The sequence below is a fragment of the Camelus ferus genome, chromosome 14 (assembly GCF_009834535.1).
Source record: "Camelus ferus isolate YT-003-E chromosome 14, BCGSAC_Cfer_1.0, whole genome shotgun sequence".
NCBI lineage: Eukaryota > Metazoa > Chordata > Mammalia > Artiodactyla > Camelidae > Camelus > Camelus ferus.
In genome coordinates this window covers 16,500,307-16,520,905 of record NC_045709.1, presented here as the reverse complement: position 1 = coordinate 16,520,905, position 20,599 = coordinate 16,500,307, and the positions used below count along the sequence as shown (strand labels likewise).

At 35.5% G+C, this 20,599-nt stretch overlaps 1 long non-coding RNA gene across 1 annotated transcript in view; it reads right to left on the bottom strand.

Moving 5' to 3' along the window:
• Positions 1-20,599, bottom strand: part of LOC116668570 — an 80,019-nt gene that overhangs the window by 28,389 nt on the left and 31,031 nt on the right. The gene's annotated exons all lie outside the window — the stretch shown is intronic.

Genomic DNA, 20,599 nt, shown 5'->3' with positions numbered 1-20,599 from the left:
AACAGCAGAAAAAACAATGGCCTGAACTCGTCTTGGTTCTCTGTTCCTGCCAACCTCTGCATAAAGGTGCTGATGAGTAGTGAAAGGATAAAAGGAATGTAGCAGGAAGAAGAAACTTAAAAAGCAAGGCTGATGAGTTTATGATGTGAAACCCACAAGCTAAACAGACAGTCCTTGAACAACTGAAAGATGATTTTTTTTCCCCTTGTGTTTAGTTAATGTCTTTTCTCCTAACTCAAAACGGCTTCCGACTTACGGAGGCTGTAAATGTACTGGTGGGATCTTCTGCTCAGAGAGCTATAGCTCCTCTAGATCCACTGTCTCCTTGGTGTTGAGGACATACTTCCTGCAGGCTGCTTCCACCCAGTGAGTGAGGTTGGTGGGGGTAATGATACACCCTTTCTAGTCAAAGGCAGGACACTCTGTATGGATGACTTTGTTCTAAGACTTCCCACTGGTCTGGCCAGACCTTTCTTGGAACTGCACTGTGGTCTGCACCTCCTCCTTCCCTCTCTCCTTCCACGGGGGTCAGACCTCCAACACAGTAGTTTCTCTGCTCCCTTTCTCAATAAAGCCTTTGCATATCTTATCCTACCACGGCATCTGCCTCTTGGCAGACATGAAATAAAATATTCATCTACTATCTTATTTTTGCTTCATGGTCATAAGCAGGTATTTATTTGCAGAAAAACTGAAACCAAGAAAGATTTAATAAACTTCCAAAAGAGATATAATAACTCAATAACCTATCTCACTCCATCTTAGGGCCTGAGGCTCCTGATTCCCCAGGGTCTTTCTAAATATTTATTGAATGCCTCCTTTATGCCTGGCTCTGGACCTTATCTTAAGAATAAAGGGCTCCTATTGAGTGACATGCTCAGATTTGTGATATAATAAGATCTTCCTGCTTCAAAGTGGAGAAAGAATTAAAGGGGAACAAGGCTGGATGAGAGGAGGCCAGTTTGGAGGCTGGTGCAGTCACCAAACAAGAGATAATGGTAGCATGTGTGAGAATAGTCCTGGTGTAGAAAAAAGAGGTGGGAAAATATTTAGCAGCGAAAATTGAGGAGATTAGTAATTCAGCATATATTTTACTCTGGACTGAGCCGTGGGCTACACTCTGGGAAGACAGGGATTGACAGACACATTTCAACTGTCCAGAAACATTTGACTGACTTCCATTCAAAGATGTGTGTAAAGGAACTTTTTACTTTATGCCAGTCCCTTAAAGTCCAGAGACATAATGGAAAACAGGTGGGAAAAAAAAAATAACCCTCCACACCAATAAAACAAGAAAGTGGCCATGTGCCGAAACCACAGACTATGACACGCAGAAGTCAATTACAGTGGGAAGCTCTGCCAGAACCAGGCGCGAAGAGCAGCCTCAAAGCTCAGACTCTGAGCAGGATGCAGACTTCTCCAAAACTGTATCACAACAGTGGAAGGTCTGGCCTGTGATCCTCTGATTAGAACAGTCAGTACTAGGAGAGCTTGGGGAAAGTGGGTGGGGGCTTGCGTGAGGTGTCTGACTGACATATCCAGGTCTGGATTTTGGGCCCCATTCTTTCGCCTGGAAGGGCCCCTCTGAGCAGTGAACTGCCTGCACATATTTATTATTTTTTTTAATCTTGCAATTTTTTCCCCATTTTTACAGGTTTATTGATGTGTAAGTGACATAGAATAAACTGCAAGGATTTAAAGCATACAATTTGGTCGATTTGGACATGTGAATATACCCATGAAACCATCATCACAATCAAGATACTAAACGCATCTGCCCTCCAGAAGTTTCCTCGTGCCCCTTTGTAATAGTCATTCCCACCCTTTCTTGCCTCCCACCTCCAGTCACAGACAACCAATGATCTGCCTAATCCCACTATGGATTAGTCTGAATTCTTAAGTTTCATATAAATGGAATCTTGCATAATTATTTTTTCTGGCTTGTTTCACTTAATGTAATACATTTGAGATTCATCCACATTGTTTCATACATCAATAGTTTGTTCCTTTTTATTGCTGAGTAGTATTCCATTGAAAAGAGATATTATAATTTGTTATTCATTCTTCTATTGATGGACATTTAGATTGTTTGCAGTTTGGGGCTACATAAATAAAGCTGCTATGAACATTTGTGTACAATTCTTTGTATGGATATTTTCTTTCAGTGGAATGATGGAATTACAATGATAGGTGATGTTTAACTTTTTAAGAACTGCCAAGCTGTTCTCCAAAGTGTTGTGTCATTTTACGTTCCCACCTGCATTGTATAAAAGTTCCAGTTAATCCACTTCCTTGCTAACACGTGGGAAGGCCAGTCTTGTTTAATTTTAGCCAATTATAATAGGTGTGTAATGGTATTTAATTTTTTGTGGTTTTAATTTTCATTTCCCCTCAAAAAGAACAATGCTATGTTGCTTTTTCATGTGCTTATTTGCCATCTGCATACTTACTTTGATGAAATGTCTTTCAAATCATTTACCCATTTTTTAAATGGTTGATCATTTTCTCATTATTGCATTTTTCAGAGCTCTTCATATATTCTGGCTATAAGTCCTTTATCAGGTAAGTGATTCTGAAGATTTTCTTTCAGTCCATGGCTTATCTTTTCATTATCTTAGTAGTGTCTTTTGAAGAGACATTCTTAATATTGAAAATGTCCAGTTTTGTAATAAATTATTTTTGGTGTCAATCTAAGAAACATTTGCCTTACCCAAGGTCATAAAGATTTTTTCTCTGTGTTTTATGCTAAAAGTTCTATAGTTTTGAATTTACATTTGTCTATGATCCCTTTTGAGATAATTTTTGTAAGTGGTGAGAAGTCTGGACCAAGGTTCATTTTTATTTTGCGTATGAGTGTCCAATCATCTCAGCACCATTTGCTGAAGAGACTGTCTTTTCTCCATCGAATTGCCTTTGCCCCTTTGTCTATCTTCTTTTGCATTACTTAATATTTTTATGATGTCATTTTATCTCCTTAGTTGGTTTATAAGCTGTACCTCTGACTTTTGTTGTCATTGTTGACTAGATTCTTAGTTCTTGCTTTGGGTTTTACAATTTACATCTTTGACTGTCGGTCGGCCTTCCAGCAGTGTCACACCATGTCATGTATATAAAACCTACAACACACACGCCGTTTTTCCTCCTCCTTTTGGATACATACATTTTACTTCCACATCTGCATTTGGGTCGCTTCCAAGTTTTAGCAATTTTGAATAAAGCTGTTTTAAATATTCAGGTGCAAGTTTTGGTGGGACATAATTTTTTTATCCCTTTGGGTAAATATCAAGGAGCCCAATTGCTGGGTCATATAAGAGTATGTTTAGTTTTGTTAAAAAAAAAAAAACTTTCAAGCTGCCTTTCAAGTGGCTGTACCATTTTCCATTCTCACGAATAATGAATAAAGGCTCCACTTCTCCACCAGCATTTTCTGTTGTCAGTGTTTTGCATTTTGGCCATGCTAATAGGCATGTAGTGGTACATGATTGTTTTAATTTGCATTTCCCTGATGACATATGATGTAGAGCATTTTCATATGCTTTTTTGACATCTGTATATCTTCTTTGGGGAGATGTGCTATATCTCCCTCTCCCTGAACTCTTCCTTGTGTGTTTCATTTTGGATCATTTTTATGTCTTCAGCTTCACTCACTGATCTTTTCCTCTGTAATGTCTCAACTGCTATTAGTTCCATGCAGTGCATTTATTTTTACCTCAGACATTCATTTCTAGAAGTTCATTTCGGATTTTTTTTTTTAGTATCTTTTATGTCTCTACTTAACATGCTCAATCTTTCTTCTACTTCTTAACACACACAATGTGGTTATAATAGAAGTTTTAATGTCCTTGTCTCAGAATTCTATCATCTGTGACATTTCTGGGTCTGTTTCTGTTTATTAATGTTTCTCCTCATTATGAGTCATATTTTCCTGCCTCTTTGCATCCTTGGTAATTTTTAATTGGATACCAGTCTTTGTAAATTTTTCCCTGTTGAGTGCTGAATATTTTTGTATTCCTATAACTATTCTTTAACTTTGTTCTGGAATGCAGCTAGATTAGCTCATTTTAAAGCTTTGTTATGTGGCATCAGAGCAGCCTTTTATTCTAGGGTTAATTTTTCCCCACCTTAAGCAATTCCCTTTGAGTGCCCTATTCAATGTCCTGTGAATTACAAGGTTTTTGTCTATGGATGAAGAGAGCACAAACTATTCTCAGCCCCGGGCAAACTCTGGGAGTGCTACTTCTAATCATTTCTGATGGTTCTTTCCCTGTTTGGGTAGTTTCTTCACCTGCATGTGCTGACTGGTACTCAGCTGCAGATTTGGGGAAACTCTCTACAGCTCTCTGGAGCTTTCTTTCTGTGTAGTTCTTGTCATCTGCCTTGAATTCTAGCTGATCCGTCCTCCCTGCAGTCCCAACATTGTCTGAGTCAGGGAGACAGTCAAGCTCCTCATGGATCACAGCCCCCTCCCTGCATCACAGCCTAGAAATTTTCCTCAGGCAGTCAGCTGGGGTAATGATAAAGGTCATCTTGTTTGTTTCTCCTTTTCCAGGGTTCACTGTCCTGTGCTGCCTGATGTCCAACGTCTGAAGACCTTTGTTTTATATGTTTCATCTGTTTCTCCAGTTGCTTCAGGCAGGAGGGTATATCTAGCTCCTGTTGTTCTCTTATCTGGAAGTGGGAGTCCCAAATTGTTTTTGTGAAACTGTTTTCTATCTATCACCCATCTATCTGTCAAGAGATTAATGGAATGAAGGTCAACAATGTTAACAAAGGTTGTCTCTAGATCATCGGATTGGGATGATATGTTACGTCCTTCTTTGTGCTTTTCTGTTTCTTAATTTTTCATGCTGACAGTATATCACATTTACTTTAAAAAATAACCCATGGCTCCTTTCTCTAATAGAGCATTTTGTATGTCAAACTTTTTTTTAAAAAGGCATTAACAAGTATTTTTTCCCTAAAGCATCATGCAGAATAAACATTTTTAAAAATAGTGAAGAAAAAGAACAATATCTCTTTTGCTCTAAGCCAAAGTTGTCAATTCTATACTTTAAAATTGTGTTCTCTTACCCAAAATCTTGGAAATTTTAAGCCTGCTTAAGGACATAAATGTGTCTGATAACCATATAATGGAATACTACCAGCAATGAAAAGGAATAAACTGTCAATAAATACATGCATCCCCAAATTGTTAGACTGCCTGAAAGAAACCAGACAAAAAGAGCACATATTGTACAATTTCACATTTGTAAGATTGTGATGGAATATTTGAATTTGCAATACTGGTTTTTGTTTCTGTTTGTCAGTGTTTGCATGGGGATGACAGTAATGAAGGAAGGATGACAGAGGGGCTGAAGAAACTTTGGTGTGATGGATATGGTTGTTATCTTGGTTACGGGGACGGTGTCCTTGGGGTATACATATGTTAACGCTTATCAATTTGTATATTTTAAATATGTGCAGTTTATTGGATGTTAATTATACCTCAATAATGCTGATTACAAAAACCATTTATTTAAAATTTTTTGTAAGTCTGTGACATAAATCTCTTGCAAATCAGACAGGAGAGGAAATTAGGATATAGTGAGCACCTGCTCTGTGCTAGACAGTGCTGGGAGCTTGTACTAGGTTTTGTCATCTACTCTTCACGCCAGCCAGGTGAAACCGGTACTACAATTCCCATGATTTGCAAATGAGGAAACACAGGCTCAGGGAGGTTAAGAGGCCCTCAGTGGGAACACTGACATTTGAATTAAGTCTTATTTCAGAGTTTTGCCTTTTTACAGCGGTATGGATCCCTCAGCCTATTAGGAATCCTAAGTATTATTTATACATGTAACTTTGTAATAATATTCTTGCTTATTATTTTTTTAATCAAGTTAGGTTATAAATTAGGCTTTTTATCCTAGATGATTTTTACAAACTACTCAAGATTGAGATGAAATATTTGAATTTGTAATACTGGTTTTTGTTTGTTTCTGTTTGTCATGATATGCATGTTTTATATAAAATTGTAAAACTTAAGATAGATACACTTTGTAGAATGGCAAGTAGAATCAGAAATAAATACATCATTTAGAGAACATAACACATCTTTCCTCTGTTAAAATCCAGAACTAGTTTGATCAGCAGCAATCTCCACGTAATTTTCTTTGTCATAAAATAGAACTACATGTTTTTCTCTTTGATTTTTTTCTTTGTATTGTAAACACACAACCACCAGAAAAAAGACACAAACTTGAACTACTCTCTATATTAATACTTTCCAGCCTGCCTCCCACGCTTCTCTTTCACAAACCCAGACCGGGCAGACACAGTCTGTTCCATCACCCATTTCTCTAGCCAAATATTCTGCCTTTTGCCTCTGAATTTGTATTTATATTACTCTTTCTTCCTGGAATGAAATCCATCTTAAAAACTTCAACATTCTTTAAAGATTTGTTTAATATCTCCTTCAGCCTGGTGTCTCCTGTTCATCCTGACCAGAAATGATAAGTTCCCTCTTCCCAATCCTTGGAATGTTTATTGTCTGTACCATTCACTTAACCCTTAGAGATCACATAGCTCCTTATCAGTCTAGACAATACTTTCACTCTTTAGCATTTTAAATTATTGGGGGCAGGAGTCCTGTCATGTACATCTTTGCCTCTCAAAGTGCTCATTTGAGAGTATCTGACTCTTGGTAAATAGTCAATACATATTTGGTGAGTAAATGAGTAAGTAATTATTTTCAGGTTTCTAGAAGTGCCAAGAAAAGTTAGAAAAAGAAGGGATCAACTGTACAGAACTCACTATAGTAATAGTCAGAGATCTGGGGTGTGCTAACACTGGCCTAGAGGTGCAAAGCAAAACAAACAGAAATGCATACATGGACATTTTATGTTGCTGGATCCTCATGCAACATAGTGAGAACTAGAGTTTTATCGCTTTTGGGTGTTACGATATATGTATGGTAATTAAGTATTAGAAGGTCAATGGTTACTGAAATAAATGGATCAAATGGTGTGATGTTTAGGATTTACTTCAAAATAAGCTAGTAAGGGGCTGAGACAGAATACTGATGAGAAAAACTAGATTGTTGATAATTATTGAAGCAGTGGGATGGATACATGGAGTTTTATTATACTAGTCTCTATAGTTTTATCTATATTTGAACATTTCAATACAATTTTTTAAATAGTTATAATTAAAGCAATACAACATGTACAATGCACAAAGACATGTACATGCACAATGAAGGCCTAAAATATTACCTCTCATACAATGAGTAGATTATTTTTACATACGTGTCCCTCCAAAATTTATTTGATCAAAGATAACAGAAAATGCCACAGTTGGAAGGAATCCGTTTCTGTGCTGCATTGGTTTTAAAGCCAACACCAAAATATTGGAGCCCTGTGCTGGTCTTATGCTCCTTTTGCATAATGACACTCCAAATATCTTTATTCATTAAAAAAATGTGTTGAATGCCTACTGTGCGCTAAACCCACATTAGTTGATATGGTACCTGCCTGTGCAAAGCTCTGGTCTAGCAGGGATCAGATTATAGGTAGCCAATAAAACCTTGGGTTTTCCCCATGTTTGTAGAAATACAACCTCAAGCCAAAACTTTGTGAATTATCCTTGGTCCCTCACTTTCCCTCATTCTGGATATCGAATATAACATCAAGTCCTGCCCATTCTACATTCCCTAATGTCCCAATTTTCCTCATCTATTCTCATTTCTACCACCTTCTTTTTTCTTGTCTTTATTTCTACCAATCATTATGATCTGTTGCCTGGATTATAGCAGTCTCTTAATTGGTCTTCTTGCTTCCATTTTTTTTATTCCTATCAAACATGTTCCAACAGTATCTTAAAAAATATATACATCAGATAATGTTCCTCCCCACTGCCTAAAAACCTCTAACAGGTTCCCATTGCATTTAGGAACTAACAGAATCTGGTCTCTCTCTAACTTGAATTCATAATACTCTCCTTTCTACTCTATAGCAGACCTACTGGGCTGCCTGAAGAAATGACTGTGCTACACTGCAGATGTGTTCCAGGTTGGCTGGGAAATAAAATCTGCCGATTGCCCTGTATATTACATATTATCTTTCCTGAAAAAATACAACAGTGTGTTACTGGTACTGCCATAACCAGATTACTATCAGCTGTTAGGTTAATTTAGCTGATATTGTTTTAAAAAAGAGAGTAAAATATAACTATAAAATTCTCCTATTGCTCCTAGCATAATTATGAAGTATTTTCAGATTTACAGCCTCAACATGATATCCATGAAATGAATGCAATTACTAATTATTTACACTTTATTATATCTCACTAAGCTTTCATATATTTGCATATGAACATCACATGAAAGTTTAAAGGCTACATAGCAGTTAAATAGACCTCTCTAAGTGAGAATAGCAAACTATAAGCAAAAAACCAACAAACAAGTTAACTAACCTAGAAAAGTAGCATAATAATATATCATTAGTTGGTATTTCTATATTGCTTTCAAAGCAGAAAATGCAGCACAAAAATTAAGTACTCTAGGGACCAGAAGAAGCCTTCCACGAACTCAAAAGTCTTTTAAAGACCTAAATACAAATTTAAGACAATTCAAAATGGAAACACATACTTGGCATTTCTTCCTGACCCCTGGTCTACGTAATAGCAAAGATAAAAATTAAAATTTTCCCAAGGGTAAAACTAGTGTGTGGTTGGATAGCAGATCTTTTTATTTTCCAAGAGGACACTGAACAGAAGGGAAATCCCATCCAGAAGTCTCCCTGGTTGGTGGACAACTGGAAGAACTCATACGGGAGGTTGATGGTAAAGTTAGAGCTGTCTAAGCACAGAACAAGAACTTTCTTCTCAGGGCAAATGAGGGCACTTACTAAATCTGTCTCAGGTTCGATGTCTTTGGGTAGTATATTTAGGCTAAGGACATAGCAATAATAAATGGAAACCATTTGGAAGTAGGTAAGTAGGACGGTAGAATTTACCATGTGCCAGACACTTAGATAGAGACACGTACCCTGTACTATCTATTTTAATCTTCACAAAAGTCCATTAGGCAGATGTTATTATATCTCCACTTTTTGGATAGTAAATGTATTTGATACTGTGTCTGAATTATATATCTCAGCTTCCTCAATCTCTGGGACTGATGTAAGAGCATCTTTGTCCTGCTGTTTAAGGGAATGGTCAGTAAGATCTTTACGCTCCAGTCATCTTTTGGAAAATTCTAATGTTATCAGACTTTGTTAGAGCAAAGTTGGTAGTAGAGGTGCCAAAAATAAGGGAAGTTAAAATTGACTCATCGCTTTTTAGCAATCATATTTATTCACAGGGATATAACCATTGGTTCTATGTGAATGACCCCCAAAGAAGCTATCACCAGCCTGAACTCTTCCCTCCAGCTCTAAACCTACATTTCCAAATTCCCAAAAGACTCTTCCAGGTGTATATTCTTCTAATTCAATATTTTAAATGAGAATTCATAATTTCTCTTCCCATCCTACTTACCCTCCCTTGTGCCTAATTTATATTGAAGACACTGATAGGTATTTGAAACATTCTAATTCTCAGCTTTTATCTCTTACTGCAGTCTCCAACCAATTAATCCACTGGTGTTTCTTTTAATACTGAGCAACCATCTGTTCTTTGCTCTCTGTAAGTAAAACTCACCAAGGGAATGAGAGTAAAAGGGATATGGTAACTTCCTGGACAAGACCTTCCCCACCCTTTCCTTCCCAATATTTCATAAAGGTGAGCTACCTGCTAACCAAGAACATATACCTCAGACTAATGTGTTGAGTGATTATTTATTTGGGGGATCTATTTCTCATTGCAGCCCTACACTACCCTAACATACATACTTACTATGTGTTAGGCACCGTGCGAAGCACTTGACATGGATTATCTCATTTAATCCTCAGAATAATACTGTGAGGAATGTATTATTACTATTCTTTTCTTACAGAAAATAAAACTGGGACTTCAAGAAATGTGATTCAAGAAATATATGCTTCACAAGGTTCAGAAGTAGGATTCAGCCCAGGATTGCCTGATTCCAATGCCCATTTTCTTAACCAGTACTACATGATCTCTCTCATCTGTGAAAAACAAACCCCAATACTTTTAAGAATCAAAGTTGGGATGCCATGGTTTCTCTGTCTTTGGATCTTTTTAAGATACATTAGAGAGACTGTCACTTACGGAATCACTAAAAGCCTAGTTAACGTGGAATCCCCATCACTCTGAGTATCGGTGAGAAGAATTATAAAGCTGGGATAACTTACATTTCATTCAACACATATTTAAGGAATGGTTTTTACCAGGTACTTCCATAGACATTGGATACATGACTGTGAAGCAAAGACGTTGGGGAAGACATATTAGAGTAGAGGGGATAGAAAAATTTAATAAATTAGTTGCACACAACAATCTGTGACATAACAAAAGCAGGCATTATTATCTTACTTTATATAAGAAGAAACTGAGACATTTGTCTTAAGATTAGTCTAATCTTATACAATGAGCTAACGACAGGGCCAGAAGTAGGATCCTGGTCACCTGACCATAAACATCCTGAGTAATCCATCCCAAGCAAGATGGAAGTGAGGGGAGATGATGTTCCTAAGACACCAGCTGTACTGTTTTGAAAGAGTCACTGTTAGGTTGATCTTAAAATATGCATAAGCTTTTTAGTCGAATGCTTCTGTTTTCTCATAGAAAAAGACAGAGTATGAAATTGCCTTCACCCTACAGTCACACAGAGAAAGGCAGAGATTTGCCTTCAGCAATGTGCTGCAAAGATCTTTCTGCATGATGCAAAAATTGAAACCAGCCTTGCAGGGCAGCAGCACCTGAGTCCTGTGGCTGCATTATAGCAACAGCTGAATCACAGTATTTCATCCTTAGCTTCTAAGCACACAGATCAATTGAAGTAAATTCCCAATTCTTTTTTTTATTTGCTGGGTTCACAATGCACGTTCTACTTCTAGAACGGGAAGGAATACCTAATACTCCCTCAGAGGGTTCTTTCCATTCTAAAATATAACATGTGCATGGCTGTGTTTCAGAAGTAAGTGATTACCAGAGTGGATGCATTTACCATTCAGTTGCATTAGCTCTCTGCTTTTTTGGCTCCATAGGTAAAAAAGGGCATGTGACCATCTGATTTTATGCCTATCTGCAATGCAGACAAACATATTTTCATTTTTTAAAGCAAAACAAAATGACCTTCCTGAGAAGTATTCAAGGATCCTTTTGAAATAGACACAAATCTTTTGCAGCATTAATAAGCCAAGCAGCATTAGAGATACTTCTAACCTAAATTTACTATTTTCTACATAGCTGAAATAGGAAATGAAGTTAACTCTATAGGAAAAATATTCTTTCATTGTAGATGTTTTATATAAAGCCAGTTATTCAGAGAAAGATGCAGTATCTATGTCTATCAGTTCATTTCTAAAATAAAAGCCTGGTGAATGAAATTAAATAGTATACTCATCTTTCATCAAATTATAATACAAATGGTGCCTATCTTTTTCACCTATTATCTCCTTGAGAGTGTGGATTTAGCTATTTTTTTTTGTCTGTTTGTTTACTTTTTACAACAAGTCTTTTTTTATTTAGAACTTTGCAATCAGGTTGTAATTATTTCTCCAAAATTCAGTTATAAAAAAGAAAATCACATGCCAGAATTTCTTGACCTTGACACTGTCGACATTTGGGGCTGGAAGATTCTTTGACATAGTGGTGGTGGTGGAGGGGTGGGGAGCTGTCCTGTGATTGCAGGTGTTTAGTGGCATCCTTGGTCTCTACCAACTAGATGTCAACAGTACTCTCCCTCAGGTTGTGACCTGCACAACCCAAAATGTCTCCAGACATTGTCAACTGTCCTCTAGTGAGGGTGGAAGGTGGGGATCAAAATCGCCCAGTTGAGAACCTCAGACACATACTGATGCTGCTATGTATTTCAACAGAGATTTATTGTTTAATACTGAAAGCTAAGACATGCAACAATCCATCACACAGCAAAAATGCATCCAGGAAACGCCCTCAGTTATTCAACTTTCTAATCCATTTAGGATAGTGTAGAGTCATGTGTATGCAAAGATGGGACCTGGAGCTCTATAAGTGAGAAGCTGGTCTAACAAACATTGAAGAGAATATGTGTAGACAAATTATTCCCCCTGTGGCTTATCCACAGTCTTGCAGTCCAGTTTAGTCCTGGCCAAGTCCAAGAGGGATGTGAAACTATCTCAACATCTTTGACTCCATCCTGGTTCAAAGGTATTTGTAGAGACCAGTCTATCCAAAACTCAGGCAACTCAGAACTCAGGAATTCCCTCAAAGGGTCTGATGCAGCCTTGGGGACTTTGCCCCTGGGCAATTTCTCTATAAACATATACAGAAATGAAACTATAAGTTTAGGGAAAAGTTAGGCCTAAAATACTTAAGATTCAGAGGTATCCTTGGACTCGCTGGTTGGCTTGTTGATTGATCATTTATCCAGGTGTACCATGTTCCAGGCACAGTGCTAGACAAGGGGATACAATAATGAGTCAGATACCATCCTACCTCATGGGAATGGTGTCTGGAATGGAAGGAGCACTATCATTATTAAGGGCCTACAGTAGAGGCCCATGTAATACAAAGTCCCAGATTAGGTAGTATCATAGATACTTTACAAACAAGGAACTAACACTCAGAGCTACTAATTTGCTCAATTTTGTAGAACTAATAAGTGTCAGAGCTCATATCAGAAGCCATATTTGTCTGACTCTGAAATACATATTTTTAGACATAGTCATAAGCTGTAATTACAATAGAATGTGCTAAGTACACTGATGAAAACATGTGTAAGTTTCAGCAATAATATAGATGAAGAGGAGGTTAAATCTGCCTTGAAAGGTAAGAGGTTGCTTCACAGAGGAGTATTTACACCAAATCCTTAATGATAAATAAGAGTTATTATTTTTTCATTTCTCATTGACTCATTCAAACGGTTAACAACCAAAAGATACTGAAAGCCCATAACAGGCACTGTGTTGAGAGCTATGAGGTTAAGGCAGTGTTTCTCAAAGTGTAGTCCCTGGACCAGCGGGATCACATCACCTGAAACTTGTTTGAAATGGAAATTCTCAGGCCCTACCCCAGGCATATAGAAGCAAAATCTCTGGAGATAGAGCTCAGAAATTTGTATTTTAATAAGCCCTTCAGGTAATTATGATGAATGCTAAAAATTGAGAAGCACCAGTTAATTCACTACACAACAGTTTATTACATAAAAGGTAAATAAACTTGAAATTAGTGGTATAAAGCAGAGCTTTCTAACAGGTGTGTCAAGAGTGAATTACAGGTGTGTCAGGATTTTGATCCTCTCTATTCGTTTGACCATGAGGAGGGTTTGGGGGTAGCCAATGCCCCAGTTCATTACTTCCTGCCATGAAAAGCCTCTTTCATATATTCTCAAATGCTGAAAGAATATCTATTTTCCCTAAGAGCCACAGTGTGAAATGTTTGGGAAACTGCTATAGAAAATAAGTACCATCAAATTGAAAAAGAGACAGAAAATGCTTTGGATGGGACAATTGGAGAAGCATTCATTGAAGAGATAAAATGTGAAGGGCATTAAAATTCTCAGGTTCTCCTCATAGTGACCAACCACATTTTCTCTTCTCTCTTAATTCCACTGCACTTACTTGAGTATAGGTCCTGCGTTCAATTAAAAAAAATTAGTCTATCCAGTGTTAAGTAGAAAACATTTTTAGGAATTGGAGAGAATAGACATCAAAAAAATCTATTTCAAATGGATTACAGACATAAATATGAAAAGGAAAATAATATAGATTTTAAAGGAAAATATAGAAGAACATCTCCATGACCTTGAAGAAGTCAAAGCTTTCTTAAACTAGACATGAAAGACATTCACCATAAAAGAAAAAAATTGATAAATTGGACTATATTAAAATTAAAAACTTCTATTCTTCAAAAGACATTAAGAATGAAAAGTAGTTCATAAAATGGGAGAAGATATACACACATATTATAACTATATATGTGCAAAATATTCACATATATCTTACACATCAACTGGATAAAGAAATGTGGTATATTTATACAATGGAATACTACTCAGCCGTAAAAAAGAATAAAACAATGCCATCTTCAGCAACATGGATGGACCTAGAGATCGTCATTCTAAGTAAAGTAAGCCAGAAAGAGAAAGAAAAACACCGTATGATATCCCTTATATATGGAATCTAAAAAGAAAAAAGAAAAAAAAGAGCACTATGAACTCATCTACAAAACAGAAACAAACTCGCAGACATAGTAAACAATCTTATGGTTACCGGGGAAATGGGGTGGGAAGGGATAGATTTCGGAGTTTGAGATTTACAAATGTTAGCCACTATATATAAAAATAGATTAAAAAATAGTTTCTTCGTATAGCACAGGGAACTATATCTTGTAATATCCTTTAATATCTTATAATAATCTTTAATGAAAAAGGATATGAAAATGAATATATGTATGTATGTGCATGACTGGGACATTGTGCTGTACACCAGAAATTGACACATTGAGACTGACTGTACTTCAATTTTATATATATATTTTACACATCAAATAAAATACAGACCCAAAAGAAAAAATGGACAAAATCTTTGAAGACACACAAATAAGGATATTCAAATGGCCAACAAACGTGAAATTATGTTCAATATTGCTGGTCAGGAAGGAAATGAAAATTAAAACCACAATGTGAAACCATTACATACCCCACAGAATGACTAATGTTAAAAAGACTGACAATAACAAACATAATTTGGGGAGGTGAAAACCACCTGCAGAAATTGCTTGGCAGCATCTACCAAAATTTAATATGTATTCAATATGACATAACAATTCCACTCCTAGAAGACCCAGAAATGCATACATATGTGTACCAAAGTTCTTTTTGTAATAGCCCCAAGTTAGAAACTACAGATATCCATCTACAGTAGAGTGGATATATTAATCATAGTATATTCACACAAGGGAACATGTTGGACTTCAATAAATATTGTTGAACAACTGAATGAAGAGTGAATGAATGAATGACCATAAAAGCTTTATGTGGTCTTCTTTACAACGAACTCTTCACAACTCAGCAAAAGTGATCTCTGGAGAACATGAATCAGATGATGATACTTTCAGCATAAGTTCAAGTTCCTTGGCAGTGCCTGCCCCTCCCTCCATGACCTGGCTCCCAGCTTCATCTCTACTGCCCACCTCTTGAGAGCACATGCTGCTCGTAGTCTCACTGAAGGAACTGCAGCTTCCTGGCTCTTTCACCCTCGAATTTTTGTCCACTCTGTTTCCTCTTCCTAGAAAATCTTGGCCATTATGCTAATTTATGTTCCTCCTTCTTTATACTTTACATTGTCATTATCTGATTGGAAAACTTCCTTTGACTATCTCAGGAATTAAAGACCTCTGTACTCCAGCACCAATGTGTGCACACCTCTGTCATAGCAAAAATAGCACAGCACTGACTACACTTGTTTACCTGTTATAGCCTCTCTTACTTCACCATTAGTCCTAGAGGGCAAGGTCATATCTTATCTTTGAATCTCCACACGTAGCGTAGTGCCTGATATACACGATATACATAGAGGCATATTATTAAATGAATGAATGGCATTCCAAACATCACCATATCAGCATGTAATAGCTTCTTTAGGGCTTTTTTGCAGGTTGTGAAAAGGAAGCAGAAAAATCAGAGGGAAGTAATTTGATCCTAAATAACTGACAGTCTGGTAAGGCAATTTTGCCTTTATTTTGTTGACAACCTAAGCAATATGAAAATATTTATGGTCTATTATATTGTAGACACATTGACATTATCACTTAATCTTCACAATGACCCTATGTTCTACATTGTCGTCTCCATATATTATTTATGTTGAAACTAAGGCTCAAATAGGTTTGTAACTTGCCTGTAGTGACTGGCAGAGTTTGGACTTCACCCTTTCTGACTACAAAGTCAGATCATCTTCCCTGATACCTACAAAAGCTGTTCCATTTTATACATGTCAAACTACTGAAATTATTGATGAGGACTTAAAATCTTCAAACATTGTTCCTTAGGTATCTCCTCAGGGATCTCCTAAAAGAATTTTGAAAAACTTATACTTTCTAAAGTTGATATCTAAAAATTTCAATATACATTTGAATAGCAGTGAAGGATGTAAGTCCTGGTATATTGTGAATATATTTTGTAATAAAACTGTGACATTGTTCTTTTCAATATGTCCTGTAGAATCTAAATTCCATAACAATTTGATTTCCACCATCACCCACTTTAAAAAATGAAGTAAAATAAAAAATCAAATGACAAATTGGGAAAATAATATTTGTGGTATATCACATTCAAAGGGTTAATATATAAATATATAAAGAAGTTCTGAAAGTAAAGGAAAAAAACTCATAACTGTATAGAAAAAACGAACTACAGAAATGAATACATGATTCATAGAAAAATGGCTCACAGTGCTTTTAATCATATGAAAGGATTACTAGTCTTGTTCATAATAAGATAAATGCACATAAAAACTACACCAACATACCATTTTTTACCTATTCAGTACAACTCCAAATCTTTAACAGCATTCTCTGTTGGCAAGAGGACACACTGCTGGTGGGAATGCAAACATGGTATAACCCTTAAGAAGGGGAAGGTGGCAATATCTGGCAAAGCTTACCAATGTATTTTGGATCCATAAATGCATTTATTCCACTTATCCCAAAGATACTCAGATGAAAAAGCAAAAAGATGGATGCATTTCCCAGGTTTCAGCACCAAAAACCCCCCCAAACAAAAACCAGATGCACATTGCATTGCAGGGTTATTTGTAAAAGCTAAAGACTGAAAAACACTCAAATGTACATCTGTAAGGGATTGACTGAATGAATTATGGTACTCGTATGCAATAGAGTGATATCATGTTGAAAGAAAAATAAAGAGTATCTCTATAGACAAGTACGAAGTCAACTCCAGGACATTCAGTTATATGAAAAAAGCAAGAAAGGAAAAAGAAGTGTCTAGCATTGCTGAAGCTTAAGAAAGGGCAATACACATATTACATGCAAGTTATATGTGTGTGTGTATATCTATATATATCTATATATATATATCTCATGCATGTGTATGCAAATATATACACATATATAATTTTAAACTAACAATGGAAGGTATTCACTAATTTGTTTTCAATGGTCATCTATTCAAGGAAGAAGGAAATAGGGTAGAAAGAACAGGGATAGGATCTAGGACTCCCTTGTACTACATATTTGAGTTTAGAACCATTAATATCTTATAGAATTATGGAACGATAAAAAACTCTAAAAAGAAACCCATAAAAATAAAAAAAATAAAATGAAATAAATGAAGCTAATGTGTATCTAGTTGGTAATATACAGAGAGGAAGTAACTGTGGTGACTTGCTATAATGAACATTAACTACTTCTAGTACTAACATGGATAGTGGCAGTACTGGTATTCTCATTCAAGAACTCATGTGCATATACCTTGTTGTGGGAAAGGAGAACACAGATATAAAATCAAAGCAGAGAGGTACAAATGCTGTAGTACTGAATTTGAATTGAAATCATAAATATGAACTCATGATTATTTTGTCTTAAGAAACATTTATACACACATATATATTTATTTAATTTATCCACTGAAAAGGCCTAGCCTCATAGCAGTAAGAACCCTAATTGTGATTTCCAAATTCCATTCTGTCTAAAATAAAAAGAGAATTCCTTGGAAAAATGGCTGATTTCAGATCTGAAGCAGAAAATGTTTATGATGAGCCTGAAGGCTCTTGCCATATCTGAAAGCAAGGAAACTATCAAAATTATTAGGGCCAAGTAAAAAGAATCAGGAACCAACATCAAGAGGTTCCCACTGACCAAAGATGGAAAAAGTTGAAAGAAAAAAATATTAACAGCAACGGACTAAAGCATATCAAATATGTTTAAATCCATGAATTGTTGGTAACACTAAAAGCAATAACAAATAATTGTTTACCACTGAAGGATGATGGTAGACAAATTCATTATTTTGAAAAATAGTAAAGAAAAAGAAAAAAAACTAAGCATTAATCCTGCCTTTCCTATATGAATTATACCAAGACCACTAACCAAATTGTTGATGAGACGTTAATTAAAACAGAACAGTTAGAAAAAAAAAGGAATGATTAGAATATACTGATTAATTAGAATATACTAATTCTGCATATTGCCACTTGCAACCCATAATGAAATAATGAATCTACATATTGATTTCCTTCTGCTGGCTAACATCACAAAAAAAGAGAGAGAATCAAATATTGAGTGTCTTCTAATGGAAGAACACAATGCTATCTATGAGGTAATCTTACCAAAAAATATTAAATCACAATCTATTTATGCTTCTAAATCCAAATACCAATTTACAGGAAATACAGAGGACAAAGAAATATGTCAAATGCAATCATCAAGGTCCATTCTGCATGAAACTGTATAGAATACAGAACCTAATTTCTTCAACAAATAACTTGACAAAGAAAAAAAGAAAGAGTAAGAGAGAAAGGGGAAGATAGAATCTATGTTAAGAGACTTAAGACCCATATAACCAATTTTAATGTGTGGACTTTATTTGGTGCCTGATTTAAACAAACTTTGAAAAAAAGTTCTGAATTGGAAGATAAACACTTACTAGATATTTGATGATACTAAAAATTATTGATAATCTTAGGTGTGATAATGATATTGTGGTTATGCTTTTTTAAAGTCTTTATTGTTTAAAGATATATATTAAAATGCTGATGAGTTGACACAATGACTTGAATTTGCTTCAGAATAATACAGGCTGGGGAAATGTGGGTGGGAGTATAGATGAAACAAGACTGGCATGAGTCAAGTGGAAGGTAGGTAATGGGTACATATGGGTTTATTGTTACTCTTCTTTTTAATTTTTTATATGCTGGAAAATTTTCATAATGAAAAGATAAAAATATCCATCAGTTGAAAATACTATAGTGTTTCTTTTCCTTGAGATCTATTCCACTTGCCCAACCTAATTGTATCCTAAGATAAGTAGAGATCAGTAAAAAGCTTTTTATTGATCACTATTCAATTTCTGCAGCAAAAACAAGTGTACAGATACGGATTTTAAAATTTTAAAATTTTCTTGTAGTGATATGCCTATAAATGTTAAAATTTTCTTCTCGGCTTTGATAATAAATGATGATATACAATTAATTAAAATTTAAAAATAAACATTATAAATGTTGAAAACAATTATCAAAGATAAAAGTAAGATTTTATTTAAATTCATCTTTTAATATGGTGAGTGAGGAGAGTTTTGGGAGTTTCCTTGTTTAAGGAAGGCTTATATTTTTAAAGGTCTGTTTGTTTGGTGCACCAGACAAATGTATAAAATCCAAGCAGAATTCAGTTTGAAGTTTTGCCATACTCTAACAAAGAAAGGTTTCAGATTAAAATTTGCACACTTTTGCATTTTTAAGAAAACGCTAATCTTAAAGTTAATCAAAGGGTGGACTTTGATTTGGGATCATCTTTGACCTCCATCCTGATTAGGGTCTGGATTTGGATTAGATAAAATCTTCTGGATGCACTTTCTTATAGAAATGCCCCAAAGGCTCCTCCCTGGCAGGAAAGTCACAGTATTCCAAAGTAAGTCAAGGTTATGAAGTCCTTGGGAGTTAGTCTAAGGGCTCACTGATGATCCAGAATGAACCAGAAGTACCAAGAGAATCTTAAATAATAATACAATTTTGGAATGAATTTTAATTGTGGATGAAAATCTAGAATGTAGATCATCTTAATACTGTCTGGTCCAGACAAGGCCAAGAAACCAATTGAAATTAAAACATCACACACACACACACACACACACACACATATGTATATATATATTTAAGACTGAAGTGTAGTTGATTTACAATATTGTATTAGTTTCCAGTGTACAGCATTTGATTCAGTTATACACACAAACACACACATATATATTCTTTTTCATTATAGGTTATTATGAGCTATTGAACATAGTTCTCTGTGCTATACAGTAGGACCCTGTTGTCTATCTATTTTACATATAGTAGTTTGTATTTGCTAGTCCCAAACTCCTAATTTATCTTTACCTCATCTTTCCCCTTTGGGAAGCTTGTTTTCTATGAAACATGACACATATATTAAGTGCCAGGGTAAAATAAATGAGGAATCAGGGAAAAAAAGAAAGAAAATTATTTTAATAATTGATAATCAATTTGACATTATCTCAGGATGATTAAAAATTACCATAAATTATGGCTATATATAAAGTATATAGATATATCAAGTATATGGTTTTCCTTAGCAAAATGAAATGAATTGAGACATTTACCTAAATAAAGGTCATTCTTGGTGTTTTAGAGTTGTAAAACACTATGATGTGTAAAAATTATGATTAAAAAATTCTAATATAGCAAGTTCAATATTTCACATACAATTAGGATTTAGTCATTTCCAAATGTGTGGGTGGGAGTTGGGGAAGAAAAAAAAGCTA